Here is a 19,574-nt window from a genome sequence, read left to right as displayed (position 1 = left end):
CATGTCCATCGGTCAGTGATGCCATCCAACCATCTCATCTTCCATCATCCCCTTCTCTTCCAGTCCTCAATCTTTCCAAGTATCAGGGTCTTTTTAAATGAGTCAGCTCTTTGCATCAGGTGGCCAAAATTTTGGAGTTTCAACTTCAACATCAGTCCTTCCAATGAACACTAAGGACTGATCTCCTTTAGGATGGACTAGTTGGATCTCTTTGCTGTCCAAGGGACTCTCAAGAGTCTGCTCCAACACCACAGTTCAAAAACATCAATTAATTGGCACTCAGCGTTTTTTATAGTCCAACTCTCACATCCATACATGACGACTGGAAAAACCATAGCCTTGACTAGATGGACTTTTTTGGAAAAGCAATGTCTCTGCATTATAATGTGCTGTCTAGGTTGGTCATAACTTTCCTTCAAAGAAGCAAGTGTCTTTTAATTTCATGGCTGCAATCCCCATCTGCTGTGACTTTGGAACCCCGACAAATAAAGTCAGCCACTGTTTCCACTGTTGCCCCATCTATTTCCCATGAAGGGATAGGACCAGATGCCATGATCTTAGTTTTCTGAATGTTGAGTTTTAAGCCAACTTTTTCCCTCTCCTCTTTCACATTCATCAAGAGGCTCTTTAGTTCTTCTTCACTTTTTGACATAAAGGTGGTGTCATCTGCATATCTGAGGTTATTGATATTTCTCCTGGCAATCTTGATTCCAGCTTGTGCTTCCCCCAGCCCAGCGTTTCCCATGATGTACTCTGCATATAAGTTAAATAAGCAGGGTGACAATATACAGCCTTGACATACTCCTTTTCCTTTTTGGAACCAGTGTGTTGTTCCATGTACAGTTCTAACTGGTGCTCCTGAGCTGCATACAGTTCACTCAAGAGGCAGGTCAAATTGTCTGGTACCCCCAATCTTTCAGAATTTTCCACACTTCATTGTGACCTGCTTCTGTTAGTTCCCTACTATTTATGTCCTTTATTGAGCTCATCTTTGCATGAAATGTTCCCTTGGTATCTCTAATTTTCTTGAAGAGATCTCTAGTCTTTCCCATTCTGTTCCTCTATTTCTTTGCATTGATTGCTGAAGAAGGCTTTCACAATCAAAGGCTTTGGCATAGTCAATAAAGCAGAAATAGATATTTTTCTGGAACTCTGTTGCTTTTCTGATGACCCAGTGGATGTTGGCAATTTGATCTCTGGTTCCTCTGCTTTCTCTAAAATCAGCTTGAACATCTGGAAGTTCACAGTTCACATATTGCTGAAGCCTGGCTTGGAGAATTTTGAGCATTACTTTACTAGCATGTGAGATGAGTGCAATTGTGTGGTAGTTTGAGCATTCTTTGGCATTGCCTTTTTGGAATTGGATTGAAAACAGACCTTTTCCAGTCCTGTGGCCACTGCTGAGTTTTCCATATTTGCTGGCATATTGCTTGTAGCACTTTCACAGCATCACTTTTCAGGATTTGAAATAGCTCAACTGGAATTCCATCACCTCCACAGCTTTGTTCACAGTGATGCTTTCTAAGGCCCACTTGACTTCACATTCCAGGATGTCTGGCTTTAGGTGAGTGATCACACCATCATGATTATCAGAGTCATGAAGATCTTTTTTGTACAGTTCTTCTGTGTATTCTTGCCACCTCTTCTTAATATCTTCTGCTTCTGTTAGTTCTCTATTATTTATGTCCTTTATTGAGCCCATCTTTGCATGAAATGTTCCCTTGGTATCTCTAATTTTCTTGAAGAGATCTTTAGTCTTTCCCATCCTATTCCTCTATTTCTTTGCATTGATTGTTGAGGAAGGCTTTCTTATCTCTCCTTGCTATTCTTTGGAAGTCTGCATTCAAATGGGAATATCTTTCTTTTTCTGCCTTGCTTTTTGCTTCTCTTCTTTTCACAGCTATTTGTATGGCCTCCTCAGACAAACATTTTGCCTTTTTGCATTTCTTTTCCATGGGGATGGTCTTGATCCCTGTCTCCTGTACAATGTCAAGAACCTGTCCATAGTTCATCAGGCACTCTGTCTATCAGATCTAGTCCCTTAAATTGATTTCTCACTTCCACTGTATAGTCAGTCATAAGGGATTTGATTTAGGTCATACCTGAATGGTCTAGTGGTTTTCCCTACTTTCTTCAGTTTAAGTCTGAATTTGGCAATAAGGAGTTCATGATCTGAGCCACAGTCAGCTCCTGGTCTTGTTTCTGCTGTCTGTATAGAGCTTCTCCATCTTTGGCTGCAAAGAATATAATCAATCTGATTTTGGTGTTGGCCATCTGGTGATGTCCATGTGTAGAGTCTTCTCTTGTGTTGTTGGAAGAGGGTGTTTGCTATGACCAGTGCGTTCTTCTGGCAAAATTCTATTACCTTTTGCCCTGCTTCATTCTGTTCTCCCAGGCCAAATTTGCCTGTTACTCCAGGTGTTTTTTGACTTCCTACTTTTTCATTCCAGTCCCCTATAATGAAAAGGACGTCCTTTTTGGGAGTGTTAGTTCTAAAAGGTCTTATAGGTCTTCATAGAATCATTCAACTTCAGCTTCTTTAGCATTACTGGTCAGGGCCTAGACTTGGATTACCGTGATATTGAATGATTTGCCTTGGAAATGAACAGAGATCATTCTTTCATTTTTGAGATTGCATCCAAGTACTGCATTTTGGACTTTTTTGTTGACCATAATGGCTACTCTATTTCTTCTAAGGGATTCCTGCCCACAGTAGTAGATATAATGACCATCTGAGTTAAATTCACCCATTCCAGTCCATTTTAGTTCACTGATTCCTAGAATGTCGATGCTCACTCTTGGCATTTCCTGTTTGACCACTTCCAACTTGCCTTGATTCATGGACCTAACATTCCAGGTTCCTATGCAATATTGCTCTTTACAGCATCTGACTTTGCTTCTGCATTTCCAGTCACATCCACAATTGGGTGTTATTTGTGCTTTGGCTCCATTCCTTCATTCTTTCTGGAGTTATTTCTCCACTGATCTCCAGTAGCATTTTGGGCACCCACCAACCTGGGGAGTTCATTTTTCAGTGTCCTATCTATTTGCCTTTTCATACTGTCCATGGGGTTCTCAAAGCAAGAGTACTGAAGTGGTTTGCCATTCCCTTCTCCAGTGAACCACATTTTGTCATAACTCTCCACCATGACCTGTCCATCTTGGGTCGCCCTACATGGCATGACACTTTGTTTTACACCCTATTAATCTGTTCTGGCCTAGTGTCATTATGATATAATTTTTTTAATTTTAAGATATATCTACATATATACATCTCTGGATATCTTGGGTAAACACAGTTAAGTTTTCTCTTTTGTTAATTATGTATGTGCTTGCAATATTGAATGCTAAGTCTCATTTTATTGTTATTTAGTATTTACTAATATTCCTCCCTAACTTTCAATAGTTTCAGATACTTATGCTTATCATTTTATTTTAGATTTTTATTTTTTTCATTGCTAAGGCTAGTATTACATTGTATGCTAATTTTTGGTGTGTTTATCTACTTACTACTGCTGAATATATCACTCATTTAAAGCCTTTTTTCAATTATCAATAAGCCAAATAAATAATGCCAAGCAATGGCTCAAGTATATTAGAAGTTTAAACAGTAGAAATGAGATTGCTAGGTCAATTCTTATATATACTTGAAATTTATGTAAATATACTAACAAGGTCTAAAGCTATTGGCTCTAAGCCAATATTTCCTGTGCCTGTTTCTCTATATCCTTGCCAAGAGAATTTTATTAAACATTTAAATTTTGGCAATGTTCTTAATACAGGTAGTATCTTTGTGAAATTACTTTATGTGTCCTTTAATAAAAATAAGATGAATTATTGGATTATATTTTACCATGTTTGAATATTATTTTCAAGTCCACATTTGTGTAATGTGAGTTCAGAGCCATTTTTCTATAACAACTTTTGTTCTTTTCCTATCAACTGTCATAAAAATTTTTATACATCTTGAGATTTATAGGTTACAGTGTTGATAAAAATTGCAAATGTTTTCCCTAGCTTTCATTTATATTTTAATTTTACTTCTGTTTATAAGGTGTGCAGATATGTTTGCTTCTTTTATAGCATTTTAAAATGATTTTCTTTAATTTATAACATATTCCATATAAAAGTATTATTCAGAAATTTTTTATTTTTATTATTTTTATGTTGTTACACATGAAATCCTTGATCCATTTGAAGCTTATGCTAGTATATAGTGTAAGTTTCCAAATATTTCATTTTCCAGATAGCTACAAAATTACTTCAACATTATTGAAATGTTTTCACCAAATAATTGAGATACCATATCCTCTTACATAAATTTATTTTTCTAGATTTCCTTTATTAATCACATTTATCTTTCTATTTATATACCAATAACATTTTTGATGTTATAACTTTTTATAGCCAGTAAAACATTAGGGAACACTGATTTTGTATTTAATGTTTTCTTACTGCTTTTACTTTTTTTTTCTTTCACTGAATTGTGTCCAGATTCTCCATCTCCACCCTCAACATAAAAACAGTTGTTATTTTTATTAGTTATCCCTAAATATGTTATGGTAACTGCTACTATAATCTCTAACTGCTTATTCTTTGTATATTGATAAATGTTGTGATACTTTATAGCTCATGTTAACATTGTGAATATAATTTTATTCTAATTATTTGTGGCTATTGGCATCAGGTATGAATGAACAGTAATTATTTCTAGTAATACTACTTGTAATTTTAGTGCCATCAATTGTTTTATTTTTAAAAGTTATATGCATCAAATGATACAGCATGAGAATAATATTTGAAATGACTTGATTTTCTTTACAAAGTTCTGAGCTAAGTGCCTCCCTTGTTATAATCTTTTGATTAAAAACTCCAATGTATTTTAAGTTTATCAGTAGAGCCACATTCTTTCTTGCTTTTCAGATAATCGCATTATTGTGCATATTTGTAGAAATTGCTATTACATTTTTTTCAGATTTATTTCCATAGTTCTATATTGCATTTTATTGTGAAGTTTCTCTCATGTTTTGTTTAATATCCACAGTTATGGTGCATATGCAATGAAATTGGCTCAATTCTTACATTTTAGAGGAACTGTAAATTTATACACAACACTTTTTAAAAAGCAGTTCACCAAGAAGTATCTGAAACCATAAATATATTCATATTATTTGAAAAAGTAATACCGCTTCTGGGAAGTGATCCCAAGGTAATAAACCAATGTAAGTGAAAAGCCTTGGAAGAGAAGATTTTCATTTCCCCATTACATATCACAGAGAAAAGTCAGAAGCAGTATAAATATTCCTGACAGTCACAGAACTTGCAACATGTTTGTTTATCAAATAAATGGAATAACCTTTACAAAGGATTTGAGAACTCTATAGGGAGATAATCATTCTAGAAAGACAAACGAGAGGAAATGACCTAGCTACAGAGAGTGCCCTAGCTGTTAGATGGGAGATTCAACTTTGATTATAGCACAGTGGTTCTTTTGTGGGGGATGAGGGGTATGTCTCTCAGCCAAGCCACCGTTGGGCAGTAATCAAAGTTACAACACTAAAAGATTTTGATGGAAACTCCTTTTAAATCATGCAGTGCATTAACTCTTTTTAGGCATGTTTTCAATGAAATATAACAGAAAGATGGAGTCATCCTTGATTTGCTAAACTTTAGCAACTAATTTAGTCATGTTGGCCTGTCAATGTTGTATTTAAAACAGGAGTGGATAGAGATCAGTGAAAAGCTGTTACCAGTATATTCATAGAGGATATCAACAAGACCTGGAAGAGATGGCTTCTGTATTAGCATCTAAATTCTTCCCCTGTGCACAATCCTTCAATTCCTTTTACAGGAGAATTGTGAAACTAAAGTAAAATACAGTATCAAATTAATACAGTAAAAAAAAAAAAAATCAGAAACTGGAGAAACACAGGTTTCAGAGTTTACCTAACCTGCCCAGTGTTATAGAGGCAGTAAAAAATAATATATGAAATTATCTTCTCCACAGAGAGGGTAGCAGATATCTATTTATACTTCACTCTGAAGTTTTTCATCAGAGAAAGAGGCTCAGTAGTGACTATAGAATGAGCATGGAGAAAGTTAAGAAAGCTTATGTTCTTGCATCTGAATATTTACAGTCTATTGCAAAGAGGGAAAAAATATTAAGGGTCAGATATTCATTTTTGCTTTATGATTTTCTCACTAGTAGTAGCTGGCCAACAAATTTATGTTAATGCTTGATTGATTATTTACTTCATAGCATTTCAAAGTTTTGCCTCCATGGGTAGGAAATGTTACATTTTCTGTTACACTCATTTCTATGTAAGAAGTTTTCTCCCCATTTCCTTTGATGTCTTTGGCAAATTGCATCAAATTTTAAGTTGTGAGTTTTTGATCTTGCATCTATAAGGTGAGAATTTCCTTAGACAACTTGGTTGTTCAAACTTATATATTTTTTTTTTTTTTTTGGCATGTTCATTTTTGTTTCAACTGCATGAGTGTTTCTTTGTGCAGTTCAGTTCAGGTCAGTCACTTAGTCATGTCCATCTCTTTGTGACCCCATGAATCGCAGCATGCAGGCCTGCCTGTCCATCACCAACTCCTGGAGTTTACTCAAATGTGTACCCATCAAGTAGGTGATGCCATCCAGCTATCTCATCTTCTGTCGTCCCCTTCTCCTCCTGCCCCCAATCCCTCCAAGCATCAGGAGGGATGAGTCAACTCTCTGCATGAGGTGGCCAAAGTTGTGGAGTTTCAGTTTCATCATCAGTCCTCCCAGTGAACACCCAGGACTGGTCTCCTTTAGGATGGACTGGTTGGATCTCCTTGCAGTCCAAGGGACTCTCAAGAGTCCTCTCAAACACCACAGTTCAAAAGCATCAATTTTTCGGCACTCAGCTTTCTTCATAGTCTAAATCTCACATGGATACGTGACCACTGGAAAAACCATAGCCTTGACTAGATGGGCCTTTTTTGGCAAAGCAATGTCTCTGCTTTTTAATATGCTATATAGGTTGGTCATAACTTTCCTTCAAAGGAGTATGCGTCTTTTAATTTCATGGCTGCAATTCCCATCTGCTGTGACTTTGGAACCCCGAAAAAATAAAGTCAGCTACTGTTTGCCCCATCTATTTCCCATGAAGTGATAGGACCAGATGCCATGATCTTAGTTCTCTGAATGTTGAGTTTTAAGCCAACTTTTTCCCTCTCCTCTTTCACATTCATCAAGAGGCTCTTTAGTTCTTCACTTTCTGCCATAAGGGTGGTATCATCTACATATCTGAGGTTATTGATATTTCTCCTGGCAATCTTGATTCCAGCTTGTGCTTCCCCCAGCCCAGCGTTTCCCATGATGTACTCTGCATATAAGTTAAATAAGCAGAGTGACAATATACAGCCTTGATGTACCCCTTTTCCTATTTGGAACCAGTGTGTTGTTCCATGTCCAGTTCTAACTGGTGCTCCTGAGCTGCATACAGTTCACTCAAGAGGCAGGTCAAGTTGTCTGGTACCCCCAATCTTTCAGAATTTTCCACACTTTATTGTGACCTGCACAATCAAAGGCTTTGGCATAGTCAATAAAGCAGAAATAGATATTTTTCTGGAACTCTGTTGCTTTTCTGATGACCCAGTGGATGTTGGCAATTTGATCTCTGGTTCCTCTGCTTTCTCTAAAATCAGCTTGAACATCTGGAAGTTCACGGTTCACATATTGCTGAAGCCTGGCTTGGAGAATTTTGAGCATTACTTTACTAGCATGTGAGATGAGTGCAATTGTGTGGTAGTTTGAGCATTCTTTGGCATTGCCTTTCTTTGGTATTGGAATGAAAACGGACCTTTTCCAGTCCTGTGGCCACTGCTGAGTTTTCCATATTTGTTGGCATATTGCTTGTAGCACTTTCACAGCATCACTTTTCAGGATTTGAAATAGCTCAACTGGAATTCCATCACCTCCACAGCTTTGTTCACAGTGGTGCTTTCTAAGGCCCACTTGACTTCACATTCCAGGATGTCTGGCTCTAGGTGAGTGATCACACCATAGTGATTATCAGGGTCATGAAGATCTTTTTTGTACAGTTCTTCTGTGTATTCTTGCCACCTCTTCTTAATATCTTCTGCTTCTGTTAGTTCTCTATTATTTATGTCCTTTATTGAGCCCATCTTTGCATGAAATGTTCCCTTGGTATCCCTAATTTTCTTGAAGAGATCTCTAGTCTTTCCCATTCTGTTCCTCTATTTCTTTGCATTGATTGCTGAGGAGGGCTTCCTTATCTCTCCTTGCTATTCTTTGGAATTCTGCATTCAAATGGGAGTATCTTTCTTTTTCTCCCTTGCTTTTTGCTTCTCTTCTTTTCACAGCTATTTGTATGGCCTCCTCAGACAAACATTTTGCCTTTTTGCATTTCTTTTCCATGGGGATGGTCTTGATCCCTGTCTCCTGTACAATGTCAAGAACCTGTCCATAGTTCATCGGGCACTCTGTCTATCAGATCTAGTCCCTTAAATCGATTTTTCACTTCCACTGTATATTCATAAGGAATTTTATTTAGGTCATACCTGAATGGTCTAGTGGTTTTCCCCCACTTTCTTCAATTTAAGTCTGAATTTGGCAATAAGGAGTTCATGATCTGTGCCACAGTCAGCTACTGGTCTTGTTTCTGCTGTCTGTATAGAGCTTCTCCATCTTTGGCTACAAAGAATATAATCAATCTGATTTTGGTGTTGGCCATCTGGTGATGTCCATGTGTAGAGTCTTCTCTTGTGTTGTTGGAAGAGGGTGTTTGCTATGACCAGTGTGTTATCTTGGCAGAATTCTGTTAGCCTTTGCCCTACTTCATTCCATACTCCTAGGCCAAATTTGCCTGTTACTCCAGGTGTTTTTTGACTTCCTACTTTTACATTCCAGTTCCCTATAATGAAAAGGACATTTTTTTTTTTTGGGGGGGGGTGTTAGTTCTAAAAGGTCTTGTAGGTCTTCATAGAACCATTCAACTTCAGCTTCTTCAGTGTTACTGGTTGGGGCATAGAGTTGGATTACTGTGATATTGAATGATTTGCCTTGGAAACGAGTAGAGATTATTCTGTCGTTTTTGAGATTGCATCCAAGTACTGCATTTCAGACTCTTTTGTTGACCATGATGGCTACTCCATTTCTTCTAAACAATTTCTGCCCACAGTAGTAGATATAATGGCCATCTGAATTAAATTCACCCAATCCAGTCTGTTTTAGTTTGCTGACTCCTAGAATGTCAGCATTCACTCTTGCCATCTCCTGTTTGATCACTTCCAATTTCCCTTGATTCATAGACCTAACATTCTAGGTCCTATGCAATATTGCTCTTTACAGCATTGGATCTTGCTTCTATCACCAGTCAGATCCACAACTGGGTATTATTTTTGCTTTGGCTCCATCCCTTCATTCTTTATGGAGCCTTTTCTCCACTGATATCCAGTAGCATATAGGGCACCTACCAACCTTGGGAGTTCCTCTTTCAATATCGTATTATTTTGCCTTTCCATACTGTTCACGGGGTTTTCAAGGTAAGAATACTTAAGTGGTGTGGCATTCCCTTGTCCAGTGGACCACATTCTGTCAGACCTCTCCACCATGACCGTCCGTCTTGGGTGGCCCCACAGGGCATGACTTAGTTTCATTGAGTTAGACAAGATGGTCCGTGATCAGATTGTGTGTTGTGATCAGATTGTGTATTGTAATCAGATTGGCTGGTTTTCTGTGATTATGATTTCAGTGGGTGTGCCCTCTGATGCCCTCTCGCAATACCTGCCGTCTTACTTGGGTTTCTCTTACCTTGGGCAAGGGGTATGTCTTTACGGCTGCTCCAGCAAAGCACAGCCACTGCTCCTTACCTTGGACAAGGGACTTTCCTGGTGACTCAGATGGTAAAGTGTCTGCCTATAATGCGGAAGACCCGGGTTTAATTCCTGGATCGGGAAGGTCTCCTGCAGAAAGAAATGGCAACCCATTCCAGTATTCTTGCCTGCAAAATCCCATGGGCAGAGGAGCCTCGTAGGCTACAGTCCATTGGGTCACAAAGAGTCAGATACGACTGAACGACTTCTTTGTGCAGTCATGTCAATTTCTCCCTTTCTGTAAATATTGCTATAAGTCTGCTTAAACAATATTTCATTTATCAATATATTAAGGGATCTGTATCTATTATACATAGGTACATACGCATATTTTTATATATGTTTATATATGTGCATATGTTTGTATGAGAAATAGATAAGTGATTAGTGATTGCAATCGTGCTACATTTAGTAAAAATAGTTCAACCATTTTCAAACAGCAGTAAACCTAGAACACAAAATTAAAACCTAGGAAGCAATAAATTTTCAAATTCAGAATTATTATTTATGTACATTGTAATGAAGAAAATACTTTTAAAATAAAAACTAACTGATGACATTTATATTTTGTTTGTATTCAAATCCTCTCATTTTGATAAAGCATCTGAATAATGACACTTTTTACATTTGCTATTTCTTCTCCAAATTATAACAGGTGTTGTATATCTCCCCTTTTGTTTTCAGGAAAGAATGCATTGTCTGCTCAAATACATTTTAAGTATATTAAGTATTTAGTCAGTACTGTGTCTTGTAATTTATTTTTATCACATACTTTACACACACACACAGAGTAGGTATTAAATGAATAATTATTCATTGGTAAATTAAAGTATATAATTAATCAGAAAACTGCATTTATCAACTAGCTAGAACTTTAGGATTGTATGACATGTAATACTACCCTATACTTAAGTTAGTTATAGCTTCTACCTGTGAGGTAAGTATATTCTTATTATCATGACCATTTATAGCATCATCATAATAAAGCATATTAATTAGATATGTTAGAGGAATGTAAGATGTGCTGTATGTTACCTCTAATTCAGCATTGTTTAAGGCAAAATTATAACTAGACAGCTTATCTATTACTTTGCATTATCTAGTACTCTGAACATTTCATCAGTAGAATCTATTATTTGCATAATAATGAAGCTACATTCTCTGATATATGCATTAGATCACTTTTTCACATTTGCTTTTTTTTCCTACAAATTTCTAGCTCAGGCTTCCTTCATAAATATGTATATTGGTAGTGAAGAATAGGAAATAGTTATGCATTTGAATTTCTCTCAATAATACTTTAATACCTCCTCACTTTTAGGTAGTAGAATATTTTATCTTTTAAATAATTAGAATGGAATGATTTCTAAAATATTTATTGATGAAAACAGTGTGCAGAGTATCTGGAAACAGGAAAAAGTAAGAACATTCTGGAAAGCTATCTAATGGGAGCATGGAAATAATACAAATAATTCTAATGAAAAAGGAAATTTCTGAAGTATGTTCCTTGTGATATAAGGATTGAAAGACAGGATTCCTGAACAATCATTGGAGGGATAAAATTAAATGACGTTTAAAAATAGATAATACTGTAAAAGAGGTTAAAGTTTCCTGGCAAGGTGGCATATAGAATGTTCTCTAAAATCATCTGTGAAAATAAAATACAGAAATTGCAGGGCAGACTGGATGTGAGAATTGACAGACAATATCTGCAAGACTCCTAGGGAGAATAAAGAATATCATGAACTTATGGAAGAGAAGGCGGTATTGCCTTGAAAAGAAAATACACTTGGGGGAAGATTTAAGTTCTGTTATCACCCACTTAAATTATTTGGGAAAGTGTTTGACCTATGCAACAGAAATGGCCAGGATCAGCACAGGCTCCTCTGTTGTGAATGCAGATAATGCTGGGTCGGCACAATACTTTGGGTGAGGCACTATGAAAGGGGTGCAACTGACCCTTACATGTCAAGCATTCACAATTCCTTCTGTTCTGACTTTAAATCCCCAACAACGGTACATCAAACTATGCAGATGAGAGAGTATGCTTCCCAACTCCAGTTCCTTTGTAAGTCTTTAAGCATAGCTCATTAGTAGAACTGTTTCTTGGTGAAGTGATGAGATCATTAACGGTTTTATATGCCCTCTTCTTTAAACCCATTGAGAAGGCTCCAAACTTTCATATGACCTTTCAGTTTTCCATTACACTTTACCAGATAGGAAAGCTGATATGGTCAGACATTCAGTTTGTTTGCTAAAATAACTGGATACCTCACAAGTTCAACTGCTATAAAAGAAAGATACCAAATATGTTATAGATACAACATGAACTAAATAAATAAAGAAAAAAATAAAAATTAAAGTAATTATAATAATCTTTCAAGGCAATTAGTAATATGAAGCAGAAACAGGAAGTCATAAATGTGGAGCAGCAGTGTTTTGCTGAAAGTTTTCACTTTTGTCTCAGGTTCAAAGGATTTGTTAACAAAATAAGCCACTCATTATATACAAATAAATAATGAAAATATTTATTAGAGAATTATCTAGCTTACTTTCAATATGCTAATATTAAAAGAAAAAAGACATAGAAAGAGCAGAACATACATCATTAAATTGGATTTTGACCAACATCCAGACTTAAATGGCCTGGGAAGTCCCATGTCACAGCATATCTGGAGTCCCAGTTGAGCAAAGGTCCCAGGCAGTGTGTCTGCTTCTTGTGTGAAACTTCAGATTGCAGTCCCTTAGGTTCCCATTTATAATCCCCAGGCCACAAACCTATATCATTCTAAATCTGGGAGCAAAACTCCAGCTCTTGTATTATGTTAATTTTTTTACTGCGCTGTTTCCTTTGTTCTGCAAATCTTGGAATGTTGCTAAATCTAGGGAGTGGCTGGTCAGACCTCCTCCAGGGACTTAACAAATTCCAAGCTCAGCTCTCTTCCTCTTCCAATACTAACACTCACAGAGGTGTGACTGGCACCCTTAGCAGTAGTCAGGGCAATGTTAAGGTAGGTCAGAAGCAAGGTCAGAGGTCTGCTCTACTTTGTCTCTGAAGCCTAAACAAGACTAATTTCCCTGACAAGTAGGAGGACATGGAATTCATTTTTCTCCACAAATGCATTAAGAATACATCTACAGATGAAACAATTCTCACAGAACACTGGCTGATCATTTGCAGAAGCTCTTGGACACCAGAAAGGACAGAAGAAATCCCTGAAGAGCTGGGTAGAATGAAAGAAAGAAGGGGGGGGGGGAGAGAAGAGGATATGGGATGGGACCTGCACCCCTGAGGGTATTGAAGGAGAGAAAATTCCCCACATCTGGGGAAATCCCCTCAAATGATGGTGACATCAATTGAGACAGAAGGGGAGCATCTGCAGCTGTCAGAGGAGAGTGAAACAGCATGTCTGCAGTGCACAGGATAAAGTGGGACCTACACAGATGGTCCACTCCACAACCCTGCACACCCCACCCTGGCATATATGCCTGCCATTGTGCATGAAGTGCTGTGTGCTGGAATGTGGAGATTGGAAAGCAAACCTGTAGAGAGGACTCTTGCTGGCTGCAAGGAGATAGTCTGAAGGGAGGAGAGTGAGTTGAGCTTTGATAGAGAATATTTGTGGAGGAAACATTGACTGCCACAAAAGCATGGTACCTTTGTTGAATGATATGCAGGGGGTCTATCGGCTCTTGCAGTCTCTCCCCAACCCCACACCAGGGCTGGTTTTTTTATGCCTATAACAAAATACTAGGAAAGGCCTCTGCCAAGGCAAGCCTACATGTGCCTGCCACAGGGTGCTAGAAGAAGGCCTGGGGAAAGCCCAAGACTGACTGCAACTGGGAACTGAAAAGGAGCTCCACCTGGGCTGACCCTCTTGCACATACTGCTGGGCAATGGGAAAAGTCTCTGCTAGAGCTGGCCATCTTGTGCCAGTAGCTGGGAGCTAGGCAAGTCTTCCAACAGGACCAGAACTTTTGTGCCTGTGACCACCTGATTTCCCAGGCTCACCATCACCAATGTGGCTGGATCTCTTGCAGTCTCTGAATCCCTAATACATTTGTCATCACCATGGCTTCTGCAACCCTGAAGGCCATGCCACCTTTGCACTCTCTCCTCATTGGAGTGGACCCAAGTGCTGCGGAATAGCCTCAGTAGTACGGTCCTATGAGTGGCCTATATGTAGATGTAGGGCTAACACCACAGCTGAGGTGTTAATACCACAGGTCATGCACCTGTTAGCTGAGGGCTAACACCATAGACCATGCAACTACGGAAGAGAAGCTAAAATCTTTCTTCACAGATGAGCAAACTGCAAATTTAACATCCCCATGACTGGCTTGGTAAAAATTCAGCACCTGCAAAACATCTGAACAGACAAATGCTCCAGCAGCCAAGAAGGCCCTAACTTTAGCAACTGTAGATTTTTGTGGGCACAAACATGCGGGAGCAGAGCCAGGCTAAAGTATGAGCTGTCCCTAGAATACCCACAAGAGCTCCTTATCCATGAATATTACAATTCTGGGACCTGACTTAAGTGGATCAACCTTGGTGGTCAGGTGAAAGTAACATCTGAGACATCAAGGCCAACTGCCAGCACACCCACGTTAAGGGCAGGGGGCTGAGAGCAGTGCCAAACATCAGTGTAATCTAAGGGGTTGCACAAAGGGTGAAAGATGACATAACAGAGCACACCCAGAAGTGAAAAGCTGCAAAAAAAGAATACTCAGTGTCCTCTCCCAGTGGGAGTGCTCCAATCCCACCTACGTCACACCACAGATCATGAACACAGCTAAGAATCAGATCTTGGGGCCTCTCTACAGCAACTAGAGAGAAGATCCTGCCCTTAATGGAGCAGTGACAAACATAGAACAAAGGCGAGGTCCATTCAACATCCAGGGCAGGCTCTAGTTATCACGACACCAGTCAAACTCCCTATCACAGGTCTGACTTTAGTAGCTATGAGCTTGGTGGGTATGCACATGTAGGGGTAGGGCCAGACCAGAGTTTGAACTTCCTCCATAGCTCCTACAGTGAGTCAAGGTAAACAACTACGGCAGTGCTGGAACTTAATTTCAGTTGATCTGTGCCAATGCTGGGTAAAAATAGCACCTAAGAGTCACCAAGGGCAACTACTTGCATATCCACAGTTAACACAGGACTGTGAGCAGTGCCAACAATAGCGTACTTGTGAGCCCACACAATTTGTGAAAGGGGAAACAGCAGTACAATCACAAGTAAACAGTTCCAGAGGAAGAAAACTCAGTGGCTGTTCTGCAGTGAAGTGAAAGTGAAAGTGCTAGTCCCTCAGTCATGTCCAACTCTTTGTGACCCCAAGGACTGTAGCCATGAGGCTCATTTGTCAATGAAATTGTTCAGGCAAGAACACTGGAGTGGGTAGCCATTTCCTTCTCCAGGGGATCTTCCTGACCCAGGGATCAAACCCTATTCTCCCACATTGTAGGCAGATTTTGTTTTTACATCTGAGCCACCAGGGAAGCTCTTGCAGTGGGAGTTATCTAATCCTTTATACTTCATACTGCAGATCAGAATCACACCTAAGAGACAGATCTGGGGCCTCTACTCCAACAACCAGAGAACAAACCTCATGCCTGACAAGGCAAGGACAACCACAGAGCAAAGGGGAGGCCCCACCCCATATCTAGTATTGGCTCTAATCAACACAACAACAATCAAACCCTCTAACAAGGGCATAATAGCACAAGCCTCTGGACCAAACTCATTCATCAGGGGTCAGACACCAGAAGCAAGACAAAGTATGATCCAGCAGCCTGTGGTAAGGAGACCACAAACACACAAGTCTTACAAAATAAGGTAACAGAGAAATATATTGCAGATGAAAGAGCAAGATAAAACTTACAATAACAACTTAATGAAGAGGAGCTAAGCAATCCACCTGAAAAATAATTCACAGTAATGGTAGTAAAGATGATTCAAGATTACAGAAGCAGAAAAGAGGAACAAATTGGGAAGATCTTGGAGCTGAAGAATGGTGGGGTGCTTGCTAATGGGTACAGGGTTTCTTCAGGGGAGATGAAAATTTCCAAAAATGGTGATGGTTGCACAACTCTGAATGTACTAAATAACACTGAATTGTATAAAAGGGGGCAATTTTATGGTTGTGAATTGTATCTCAATAAAGCTGGAAAAGAAAACCCACCTCTGCCACAAGAAAAAAAAAAAAAAGATATTAAAAACGTTAAGAAAGACCTAGAAGAACTAAAGAATGAACAGAGGTGAACAAGACACTAACTGAAATGGAAAAATACTAGAAGGAATCAATAGCAAAACAACTAAGAAAAAAGAATAGATAAATGACCTGGAAGACAGAATGGTTGAAACCTCTGCTGCAGAACACAGTAAAGAAAAAATAATAATAATAAAAAGAAATGAGAACAGTCCCAGAGACCTCTGGAACAACATTAAACAGACCAACATTAGAGTTATAGGGGTCCCAGAAGAGCAATAAAGAGGGAAAGGAGGTGAGAAAATATTTGAAGATATAACAGTCAAAAACATTCCTAATATGAGAAAGGAAATAGTCACCCACATCCAGGAAGCAGAGTCTTGAGCAGGACGAACTCAAGAAGGAACATTCCAAGAGACATAATACTCAAACTAACAAAAATTAGATAGAAAGAAACAACATTAAAAGAAAAAAGAAAACAAATCAACAAATAAAATATAGGTGAATTGTAAATTATAACCATAAGTTTATCAGCTGATTTTTCAAGAGAAACTCAGCAAATCAGTAGGGAGTGGCAGGATGCATTTAAGATAATGGAAGAGAAAAACTTGTTTCCAGGAATACTTTGCCCAGCAAGACCCTAATTCAGATTCAACAAAGATGTCAAAAACTTTATAGACAAGCAAAAGCTTAGAGAATTCATAACCACTAAACCAGATTTATAACAATCGCTAAAAGAACTAAACAAGGCAAAAGAGAAAAAAACAGGAAGGGGGAAAACAAACAACAATAAAAAAGATATGCAAAACCAAATACCAAACAATTAAGAAATTGGCAAGAGGAACATACATACTGATAATTGTCTTAAATGCTAAATGCTCCAACCGAAAGACACAGACTGACTAGATACAAAAACAAAACCCATATGTATCTTATCTATAAGACACTCACTTCAGACCTCAGGATACACATAGAGAGAAAGTGAGGAGATGGAAGATATTTCATGGAAGTAGAAATCAAAAGAGAGCTAGAGTAGTATTTTCATATCGGACAAAATAGACTTTAAAATAAAGACTGTTATAAAAGACAACGAAGGACACTATTTAATGATCAAAGGATCAATCCAAGAAGATGATATAACAGTTGTAAATATTTATGCACCCAACACAACAGCACCTCAATACATAACACAAATGCTATTATAAGCTATAAAATGGGAAATCTATGCACACAATAAGAGTGAGGAATTTTAACACTCCACTTGCATGAATGGACAGAATATCCAGATGATAATAATATGGAAATACAAATCTTAAATGACACAGATCAGACTTAATAAATGTTTATAGGACATTCCATCTGAAAGCATCAAAATGTACTTTCTTTTCAAGTGCACATAGAACATTCCCTAGGATAGATCACATCTTGGGTCACAAATCACACCTTTAAAATCTCTACCTGATGTGGGCTCTCCACCTTGTTGAAGTGGAATCTACCTCAACAAAAAGGTCATATATGACAAACCCACAGAAAACATCATTCTCAACGGTGAAAATTTGAAAGCATTTCCTCTAAGATTAGCAACAAGGCCAAGATGCCCACTGTCAACCACTTTTTTCCCCACTTTTATTCAACATAGTTTTGAATAAAGAAGTAAAACTCTATTTGCAGATTACATGATACTAAAGATTGAAAATCCTAACAAGCCACCAGAAAATTTCCATAGCATACCAGTGAATTTGGTAAAGTTGCAGGATTCAAACAAATGTAAATTTTTTTTTCATTATTATTTCATTTGCTCCGGTGATCTATGATCAGTATCTTTGATATTAAATTATATCATATTGGCATTTTTTAACAATAAATTATTTTTAAGTAAGGTGCTTACATGTTTTAGGCATAATGCTATTGTATACTTAATAGACTACAGTACAGTATAAATGTACATTTTTATAACTTGTGTAAACAAAATGTTAAGAGTTTCAAAAGGGAGGGAACATATGTCCATCTATGGCTAATTCATGTTGATGTCTGGCAAACACCAAACCTTTCACAAACTACATAAGGTTAGTGTTGTGGAACTTTTTATGACATATAAAAGCATCATGTACATAGGTCTCTTTTCTTTCCCCTAACCCTTTACAAGCACACCTGGGAGACAGTGCTGTTTTGGTTCCAAACCACCACAATAAAGCAAATATTTCAATAAGTGAGACACATGAGCTTTTAATTTTATTTATTTTTAATTGGACGATAATTGCTTTACAGTGTTGAGTTGATTTTTGCCAGACATCAACATCAATCAGTCATAGGTTGGAAGGACATATGTTGGAAGGACTGATGCTGAAGCTCCAATACTTTGCTCACCTGATGTGAAGAACCAACTCATTGGAAGAGACCCCGACTCTGAGAAAGACTGAACGCGGAAGCAGAAGCGAACAACAGAGGATGAGATGGTTGGATGGCATCCCCAACTCGATGAACATGAGTTTGAGTAGGCTCTGGGAGTTGGTGATGGGCAGAGAAGCCTGGCATGCTGCAGTCCATGGGGTCGCAAAGAGTCGGACACAACTGAGTAACTGATGTCAGCGAACGTTTGACTTTAGGATTTCTTTATGTTGTTTTTTTTTTCTCATGAACCCTCTGTTCTTTATCAGTTCCTGATATACAGGAGCAAGGGGAGCGGCACGCTGTTCCCAAGACTGAGGTCATGGGACGGAATGCATACATAAATTTCCTTCAGTAACTTTTACCCTACGGTACAACTGTTTAGTCAAGACCCTCTTACTCAAGTTATGGATTGTCTTCTGGCCTTGTGATGATTGTTATTCCCTTAGTAACGGTTGTTATACATCTGGTTTTTGTTCTTTGCTTAACTTTATTTTTTTGTCTAAAGCTTCTGTGTATAACAATATATAAACTCACAAACATGAATAAAGCACCCTTGTTCCACTAGAGACTTGGGTCCCCTGAGTCCTCTTTTCTTCTCCGGCTAGTCCCTTGGAGCAAGGAAACTTGCGAGCTCATGTTTCTACCCGGGCTTTCAAGACATCCTTGAGAGGACGCCCTGTACCTTCCTGAGCGGTACAAGACCTATTCTAGGGCTTTATCGGCTTTCCATGTAACCCAGGGAATATTAGCCTCTCTCTCTTTTGCTTTCTTTTCATGGACTCATCTACCAGGCCCTGGTCTGTAAAAAAGACCGCAACAAACTGACTGATAACACAGTTATCCAAATGCTAAAAAAAGTCTAAATGAATGCAGAAAACTTGAAACAGACAGACAAGAAACAAACAAGACAAATATAAACAATAAAAAGTCAAAATTAAATTCAGTCACATAAATACTTACATTAAAAGTAAATGATTTAAACATATTATTTTAAGGACATGAATTATTGGATTGGATAGAAGGACCCTGGCTCTATGCTACGAATAAGAAATCAATTTGAAATATAATTACATTGACAGGTAAAATGGCAAAAAAGAAAAGGAC

The sequence above is a fragment of the Odocoileus virginianus genome, chromosome 2 (assembly GCF_023699985.2).
Source record: "Odocoileus virginianus isolate 20LAN1187 ecotype Illinois chromosome 2, Ovbor_1.2, whole genome shotgun sequence".
In the NCBI taxonomy this organism is placed as follows: Eukaryota; Metazoa; Chordata; class Mammalia; order Artiodactyla; family Cervidae; genus Odocoileus; species Odocoileus virginianus.
Note: the sequence above shows the minus strand (reverse complement) of the source record.